The following is a 6,194-nucleotide window of genomic DNA, read 5'->3' as shown; positions in this document are numbered from 1 at the left end:
GAACAAGGCTGAGTAGGCCAAAGGTCCTGGGCCTGACTGCCCCGTTTTCTCTCCCATCTCTCTCAGACTCCACAAACACTGCTCTGCATCTTGCAGACATGTGGTCACACTGAGGCAGCACAAACCCCTCCCTTCAGCAAGCACCCCCCCCCCATAAGGAAGCAACCTGGGAACATCCCTTCAAATTCAGAGTGCTGCTATTCTTGAGGGGACCCCATGACCTAGCTAGCCCATTTAAAAGTGCTTTTCCCATTCTAGAAGAGGGTTAAGTATCAGATTCCTGAGTTTGAAGCTCTTCAAGAATTAATGACCTTCATTTTCTTTTCTTTTACCCAAAGCACAATACTACTTAAAACCATGAGCAAACTGCTGACCTAGCCAAAGGGTCCAGAAGTCGGGGCCTCGGCACAGTGTTTTACAAGCTTATCCTTGCAAGTTCCACAAGGACCAGAAATCGCTTTCTGTGGATGAAATTGACTCTGTGTGGCGCTAAACCCCCAGACACTTCACTGGTCACTCTACTCCATTGGTACTATCGACGGTCATTTGTTTGGTGCTATTTCTGCAGAATTATTTGGAGTCCCACCTTCCTGCTTTGGCTTTGAATTCACACCAGAGAGCACCATGCCCCTAAGTCTCCATTTCTTGAGGGCTCACAGAATCAGAACAGGCTAATCCTAACCACATATATGTCTGTGAGGAACAAAGGGAGCCCTGGGAGAATGAAGTCCTGCTGACACGCATGAGCATGACAAGAACCCCAATGCTTAGCCCCATGGGAGAGAGCAAAGGCCTCCCCAACCTGTGGGGCTCCGAGGGAGGGACGGCCAAGCCTTCCGATCCATTTGCAAATATTGATAGCGTGTGCAGAAAATGTCCACCACAGCTTTCCCCACCCAGATGTTGACAACCTGAAGATTGTTCCCTTACAGATATGGCTTTTACCACAATTTCTGAAACATGTCTCCTTGATCCAGCTGTATGTCACAAACCCTGCCTCCTTGTTGGGCTGCGATTAGTAGTTCCACCTTCTTGTCAAGTGTAGGTAACAAACACACTGAGTGTAGGTAACACAGCTGCAGCTTTTCCATCAGGTCCCTGAGCCCATCCAATCCTAGCTCTCTGAGTGAGTCTGTATGTCTTCTCATTTCTTCCTTCCCTGGATGACCCTGTCAGGTCAGTCTCTGCCACCATGCTACATGTGACACCTATCTTTGCCTGGGACCTTTCTGTTGTTCTAAGCTTAGATAAAATAAATCAATCACACACAGGGCTTGCTGTGTGCTAGCATGAAGACCTACATTGGATCTTCAGGAAATCTCAGCACCAAGGAGACGGACACAGGAAAATCCTTTCACCATGTTGACCAGTCTAGCCAATCAGCAAGCTCCAGGTTCAGTGAGCCCTTCTTGGAAAAACAATAAAGTGGAGGGGAGGTAAGATGGCTCCGCATGTAGAGGCACTTGCTGCTAAGCCTGATTGGCAGAGCTGGATTCTGGGGACCCGCATGGTGGGAGGAGAGAACAGACTCCTGAAAATTGTCTTCTGACCTCCACCTGCACAGCTCAGTATTAAAAAATGAATAGAGTGGAAAACAAGAAATATGTTGAGCACTGATCTCGGGCCTCCATACACACAAACACACACACACACAGACATACACACACATGCACACACAGACACAGACATACACACACAGACATGCATGCATGGATACACAGGCATGCACATATACACACACATGTAGTCACACATACACACAGACATGCATGTACACATGCACTCATGCCTGTGCACACACACACACACACACTTATACTTACACTGCTGGCACACAGACCTGCCCCTAAAAGACAATGGTCACTTTGAAAGGTCCAGAACCACAGCCTGAAGAGATCAGGGGACAGCCCTCGGCAGCTCTGTCTGTGGGACAGAGAGTTGACCAACAGTCTATGCAGTGACTTTACAGGTCTTATTCTGGGACACCTGGTTTCTCCTCCCTCCCTGTCACAGATTCTGTGTTGAACTAAATTACATGATGTGAAGCTGAAACTTCCTATCTGCCCCCCAAAACTTATAAAATATAAAAAGTTGGGGCTGGTGAGCTGGCTCGGCGGTTAAGAGCACAGACTGTCCTTCCGAAGGCCCTGAGTTCAAATCCCAGCAACCACATGGTGGCTCACAACCATCCGTAAGGAGATCTGACTTTCTCTTCTGGAGTGTCGGAAGACAGCTACAGTGTACTTACTTATAATAAATAAATAAACCTTTAAAAAACATAAAAAGTTTGTGATTTTTCCTTCTTTCTTAGAATTGGTTCATTCCAGTGAAGATTCTCCCCCCTCTCCCACCCCACCCTCCCTCCTGTCAGCCTTCTCATGCACCTCCACACACACACTCTTAAGGAAGCTCCTTTGAAATACACCTATTTTATATGTGTGGTGTTTTCCCTGCGTGTGTGTCTGTGTGCTGCATGCTTGCCTGGTGCCCACTGAGGTTGGAAGACGGTGCTGGATATCCTGGGATAGAGCAGAAGATGGAAAAGCACCGTTTGAGCACAAGGGACTGAACCCTGGGCTTCTTAAGGGCTGCACCATCCCACCCGCCCTGTCCTCCTCAGGTTTTAAAGGGAAGCCTGCCTCTAGCACGATTGGGTCCCTCTACATTGTATTGTTTGTGTCCAATGCTCCTCAGCCTCTCCGTCTGAGCCTGTCTTCTAGGTCCTTTCTCTTAGTGATGCATCTTCTAAAGGGAACTCTGTGCCCGCTGCTTTCCTGGACCCACTGCTCCTGTTTTATTATTACCTTTAAAAATATATTTAACACAAACACAAACACATATAAACATGTAAGTGTGTATAGTCTCACACCAACAAAACATACATGAAGAGTGTGGGAGGCAGCCAGAAAGTTAGGAAATCATTTGTTATGGTTACATAAAAAATTACATATGTCTGCCGGGCGGTGGTGGCGCACGCCTGTAATCCCAACACTCTGGGAGGCAGAGGCAGGCAGATTTCTGAGTTCAAGGCCAGCCGGGTCTACAGAGTGAGTTCCAGGACAGCCAGGGCTATACAGAGAAACCCTGTCTCCAAAAAACAGAAACAAACATATGTCCAGTCACCAATTAGACTTTAAAATTTTAAATATATATAATATAGCTATATAAATGTATAATATACAAAATATATTAAATATATAGTCTAGAGTTTACTTTACTTATAATGTAAAGTAAAACTATAAGAACTTTTTATTTCCTGCTAATAAAAAACAAAAATGCAAGACAAAACTTTATCTGTTTATTCTATTTTCCACCCCCTTCTCCACTTTCTTCTCACTAGAGGAAGTCTAGCTGTCCTGTGAGCATGTGGCTTGCTCAAAGCAGACGCAGGCTGTTCTGTCTTCCTCACACATACTTCTCTGGCCTTCACAAATTTTTTCTGGAAGCCACTTCTGCCCAGAACATCTGCCTTGAAGCCTCGTGTCCCTTCTGTTTTATCTGGAGAAGGCTGGTTAATCAACCCTTTCCAGAAAGGCTGGCTTGGTCAGTACCACCTAGTTGCTGGCATTCTGGGAGCTTTGATAAATGTGGACACTGTACTGCTGTGCGCATCGGCTTTTTATGAAGCAAAGGTTTGATTTGCGTTGGAGCTACCGCTCACTTGGGTACACTCTGACTGATAGCAGTGTTCTGCCTGGTTTCCATTCCCTGAACCTTCTAACTGGGAGGGTAGAGCATCGGTCTGGATCGGAGCGCCACCTACTGGTACAAGTGCTAAGCATTGCAAGCTACAAGGCGTCCTCCATGGTCTCGCACACACAATAAACATACACACTCAGTCACAAAGCATCCCCTCCCCCCCGCCCGCTGTTAAGTACGGCAGAATGTGCTACAGCTAATTCAGACTTCATTCCAGTTTTAATAAGATCTATTTTTTTCCCCAAAAGAAGCACAATAGTGAAAAAAAGCAAATAGCTCTACTCAGGATGTGAATGAAATGGCATTTCCAGAGGGCGGGTGGGAATCCTGGACTTGCTCACTGGCTGTTTTGTAACAAAGGTTTTTAAAAAGTTATTTTTCAAAAATAATACACGAAATGAAGAGCTAAAACAATAGGGTATTGGGTTACCTATGACGTGGCTTTATAAAGACGGCTAGCTGGCTTGTTTGTTTATTCCAGGATAGTCATTGTTTCATAAGATCTCCCTACAGAACTAGCCACGTTTGTCATAAACAACCGAGTAGGCGTGAATGCTGGTGCAGATAGCAGAGTAATACTAGTGATCACTAATCCCTAAAAGGATGTCATTTTCAGTCAATTAAGTATTTTCTCAGACCTACTCAATCTTAACTTTTCCAATCTTACAAAACAGTTTGCTTTGTGAGAAGATATAAATAAAACACACAGAAGTTGCTCTCTAAATTGAGAGAAAACTTTTCTTTGCCCACACAGGGGCCTGGCGAGGATAACGGGGGTCATTAGCGACCAAACAGATGATGCCTCTCTTTCACAGAGACTCGCTCAGCTGCGGAGAGCCCTTCAATTCCAGCAGAGAGGTGAGCTCAGAACTTGTCACCGGTTTCTGCTTGTACTTAATCTTCCTGTTTATTCTTGCTTCATTAAAGTCAATCTCCACAGGGCAGACTGTCATCCGAGCTCGGCCCATCCTGCTGTCTGCACTCTCCTGAGAGCGTGCTTCATCCTGATAAACAGGCTGTGAGCCGGGCATATGACCGAACGTGACTGAACTTCTTAAGGTAAATAGAAGACACAGAGGCGCCCCTCCCACACCCACACAGCAGAGCCATCCTCTCAATGGGGATAATGCTTTTCCAAAAGACAGGCTTTCAAGACTGTCTGAGGTGAGATAGAGGATACTTATTTTATCGTTGTGTGGCACGAGGGCCCTCAGGTTGCCTTCACTGTTGTCATCCACCCGCCAGGCGCCTCTCTTAGGGTTCAGTATCATCTAGAAGCTGTCTCCTGAATGATAGGCTACCCTGCTAGTAACTGCAGACAACGATACTGGATACTGCTGTGCTGGGTCCTTCCTCATAGCTCTGACTACATGTCAGACTATCCCAGCTTCCTCGCCATCTCAGCATGAGAAATCAAGAAAGGCCTTCTTCTAGTCTGGACCCTTCCAGTAGCTGCTAGAAGTCCGACTGGAGGGTTTACTACCCCGCCCAAGGGGCTACTCTGTGTTCCCGGCGGCTACCGTTCAGTTTCAGTGGTAAGAGCATTAGTGAAGTGGATCGACAGCTCAGCAGAGCCAAAGGCTGCCCCAGCCACGGTGGGAGAGGGGTGGGGTGGGGTCGCAGCCTCTGCGGAGCTTCCTACTGCTCAAAAGCTCAGCTCCTACCCTCATGTCTGGGCAGCGGCTTTTCCCTTGGACCACTTACCGCCATCCTGTTTCTTGGCTCTTCTTAGGGTGTATTATTCAACACTTTATTCTTCTCAATCTTAAAATTGAATTGTTCCTTGTACGTAGTGTCTTGTGCATCTTTGATGTCAGCAACAGATGGGAACAATATATGGTTCGTGTTTGTTAAGTTGGGGACTAGAAACAAGAGTCTGTGGAAATGTTTGTGCTGTTTCTTTTTAAGGGACTAGGGACTGTTGTAAGTGAAGTTTTTCTTCTGCGTGCTGCTGGGAGACAGAGACATCTGAGAGGTGAGGCCTCAGGCCTTTCTTTGAGGGTTGACAAAGAGGGTGTATTGAGGTCACCAAAGGAAGAAGCCTCAAGGGAACAGCCAGAGAGATCAGGTAGGGGGACATAACAAGTCAGAGGAGGCACTTGGTTGATTTTTATGGGGACAGTGACATCTGAACTCAGTCATGAAGGATTTGCTCTGTGGGATGGATCTTTGATCTTATCATTGTCAAAAGCTGAGAATACCACTTTTAATAACTGTATAGTATAAGATGTTGGGTGTGTCATTAGAGCCATTTCGGAAGTCATTGAAGCTAAAATTTCTTTGTCAGTTTCTTTTTTTGTTTGTTTGTTTGTTTGTTTGTTTTTGGATTTGGTTTTTCCGAGACAGGGTTTCTCTGTATAGTCCTGGCTGTCCTGGAACTCACTCTGTAGACCAGGCTGGCCTTGAACTCAGAAATCCACCTGCCTCTGCCTCCCAGAGTGCTGGGATTACAGGCGTGCGCCACCACTGCCCGTCTTGTCAGTTTCTTTTATGAA

General features: G+C 46.2%; 1 protein-coding gene across 3 annotated transcripts in view; it reads left to right on the top strand.

The window, feature by feature from the left end:
• Window positions 1–4,743: 4,743 nt before the first annotated feature.
• The window catches only part of Mns1 (meiosis specific nuclear structural 1), a 44,802-nt gene continuing 43,351 nt past the window's right edge, over window positions 4,744–6,194 (top strand). The window contains exons 1-2 of one of the 3 annotated variants that reach the window (XM_052187836.1): window positions 4,744–4,758; window positions 5,060–5,234. The gene's annotated coding sequence lies outside the window, so the exon portion shown is untranslated. Of the gene's footprint in view, window positions 4,759–4,793; window positions 5,235–6,194 lie in introns of those variants that run through there. The other 2 variants (XM_052187834.1, XM_052187837.1) reach the window with 2 other exon arrangements.

This window comes from Apodemus sylvaticus, chromosome 7 (assembly GCF_947179515.1).
Source record: "Apodemus sylvaticus chromosome 7, mApoSyl1.1, whole genome shotgun sequence".
In the NCBI taxonomy this organism is placed as follows: Eukaryota; Metazoa; Chordata; class Mammalia; order Rodentia; family Muridae; genus Apodemus; species Apodemus sylvaticus.
The sequence above is the reverse complement of the archived record's forward strand: the minus strand, read 5'-3'. Positions and strand labels throughout refer to the sequence as shown.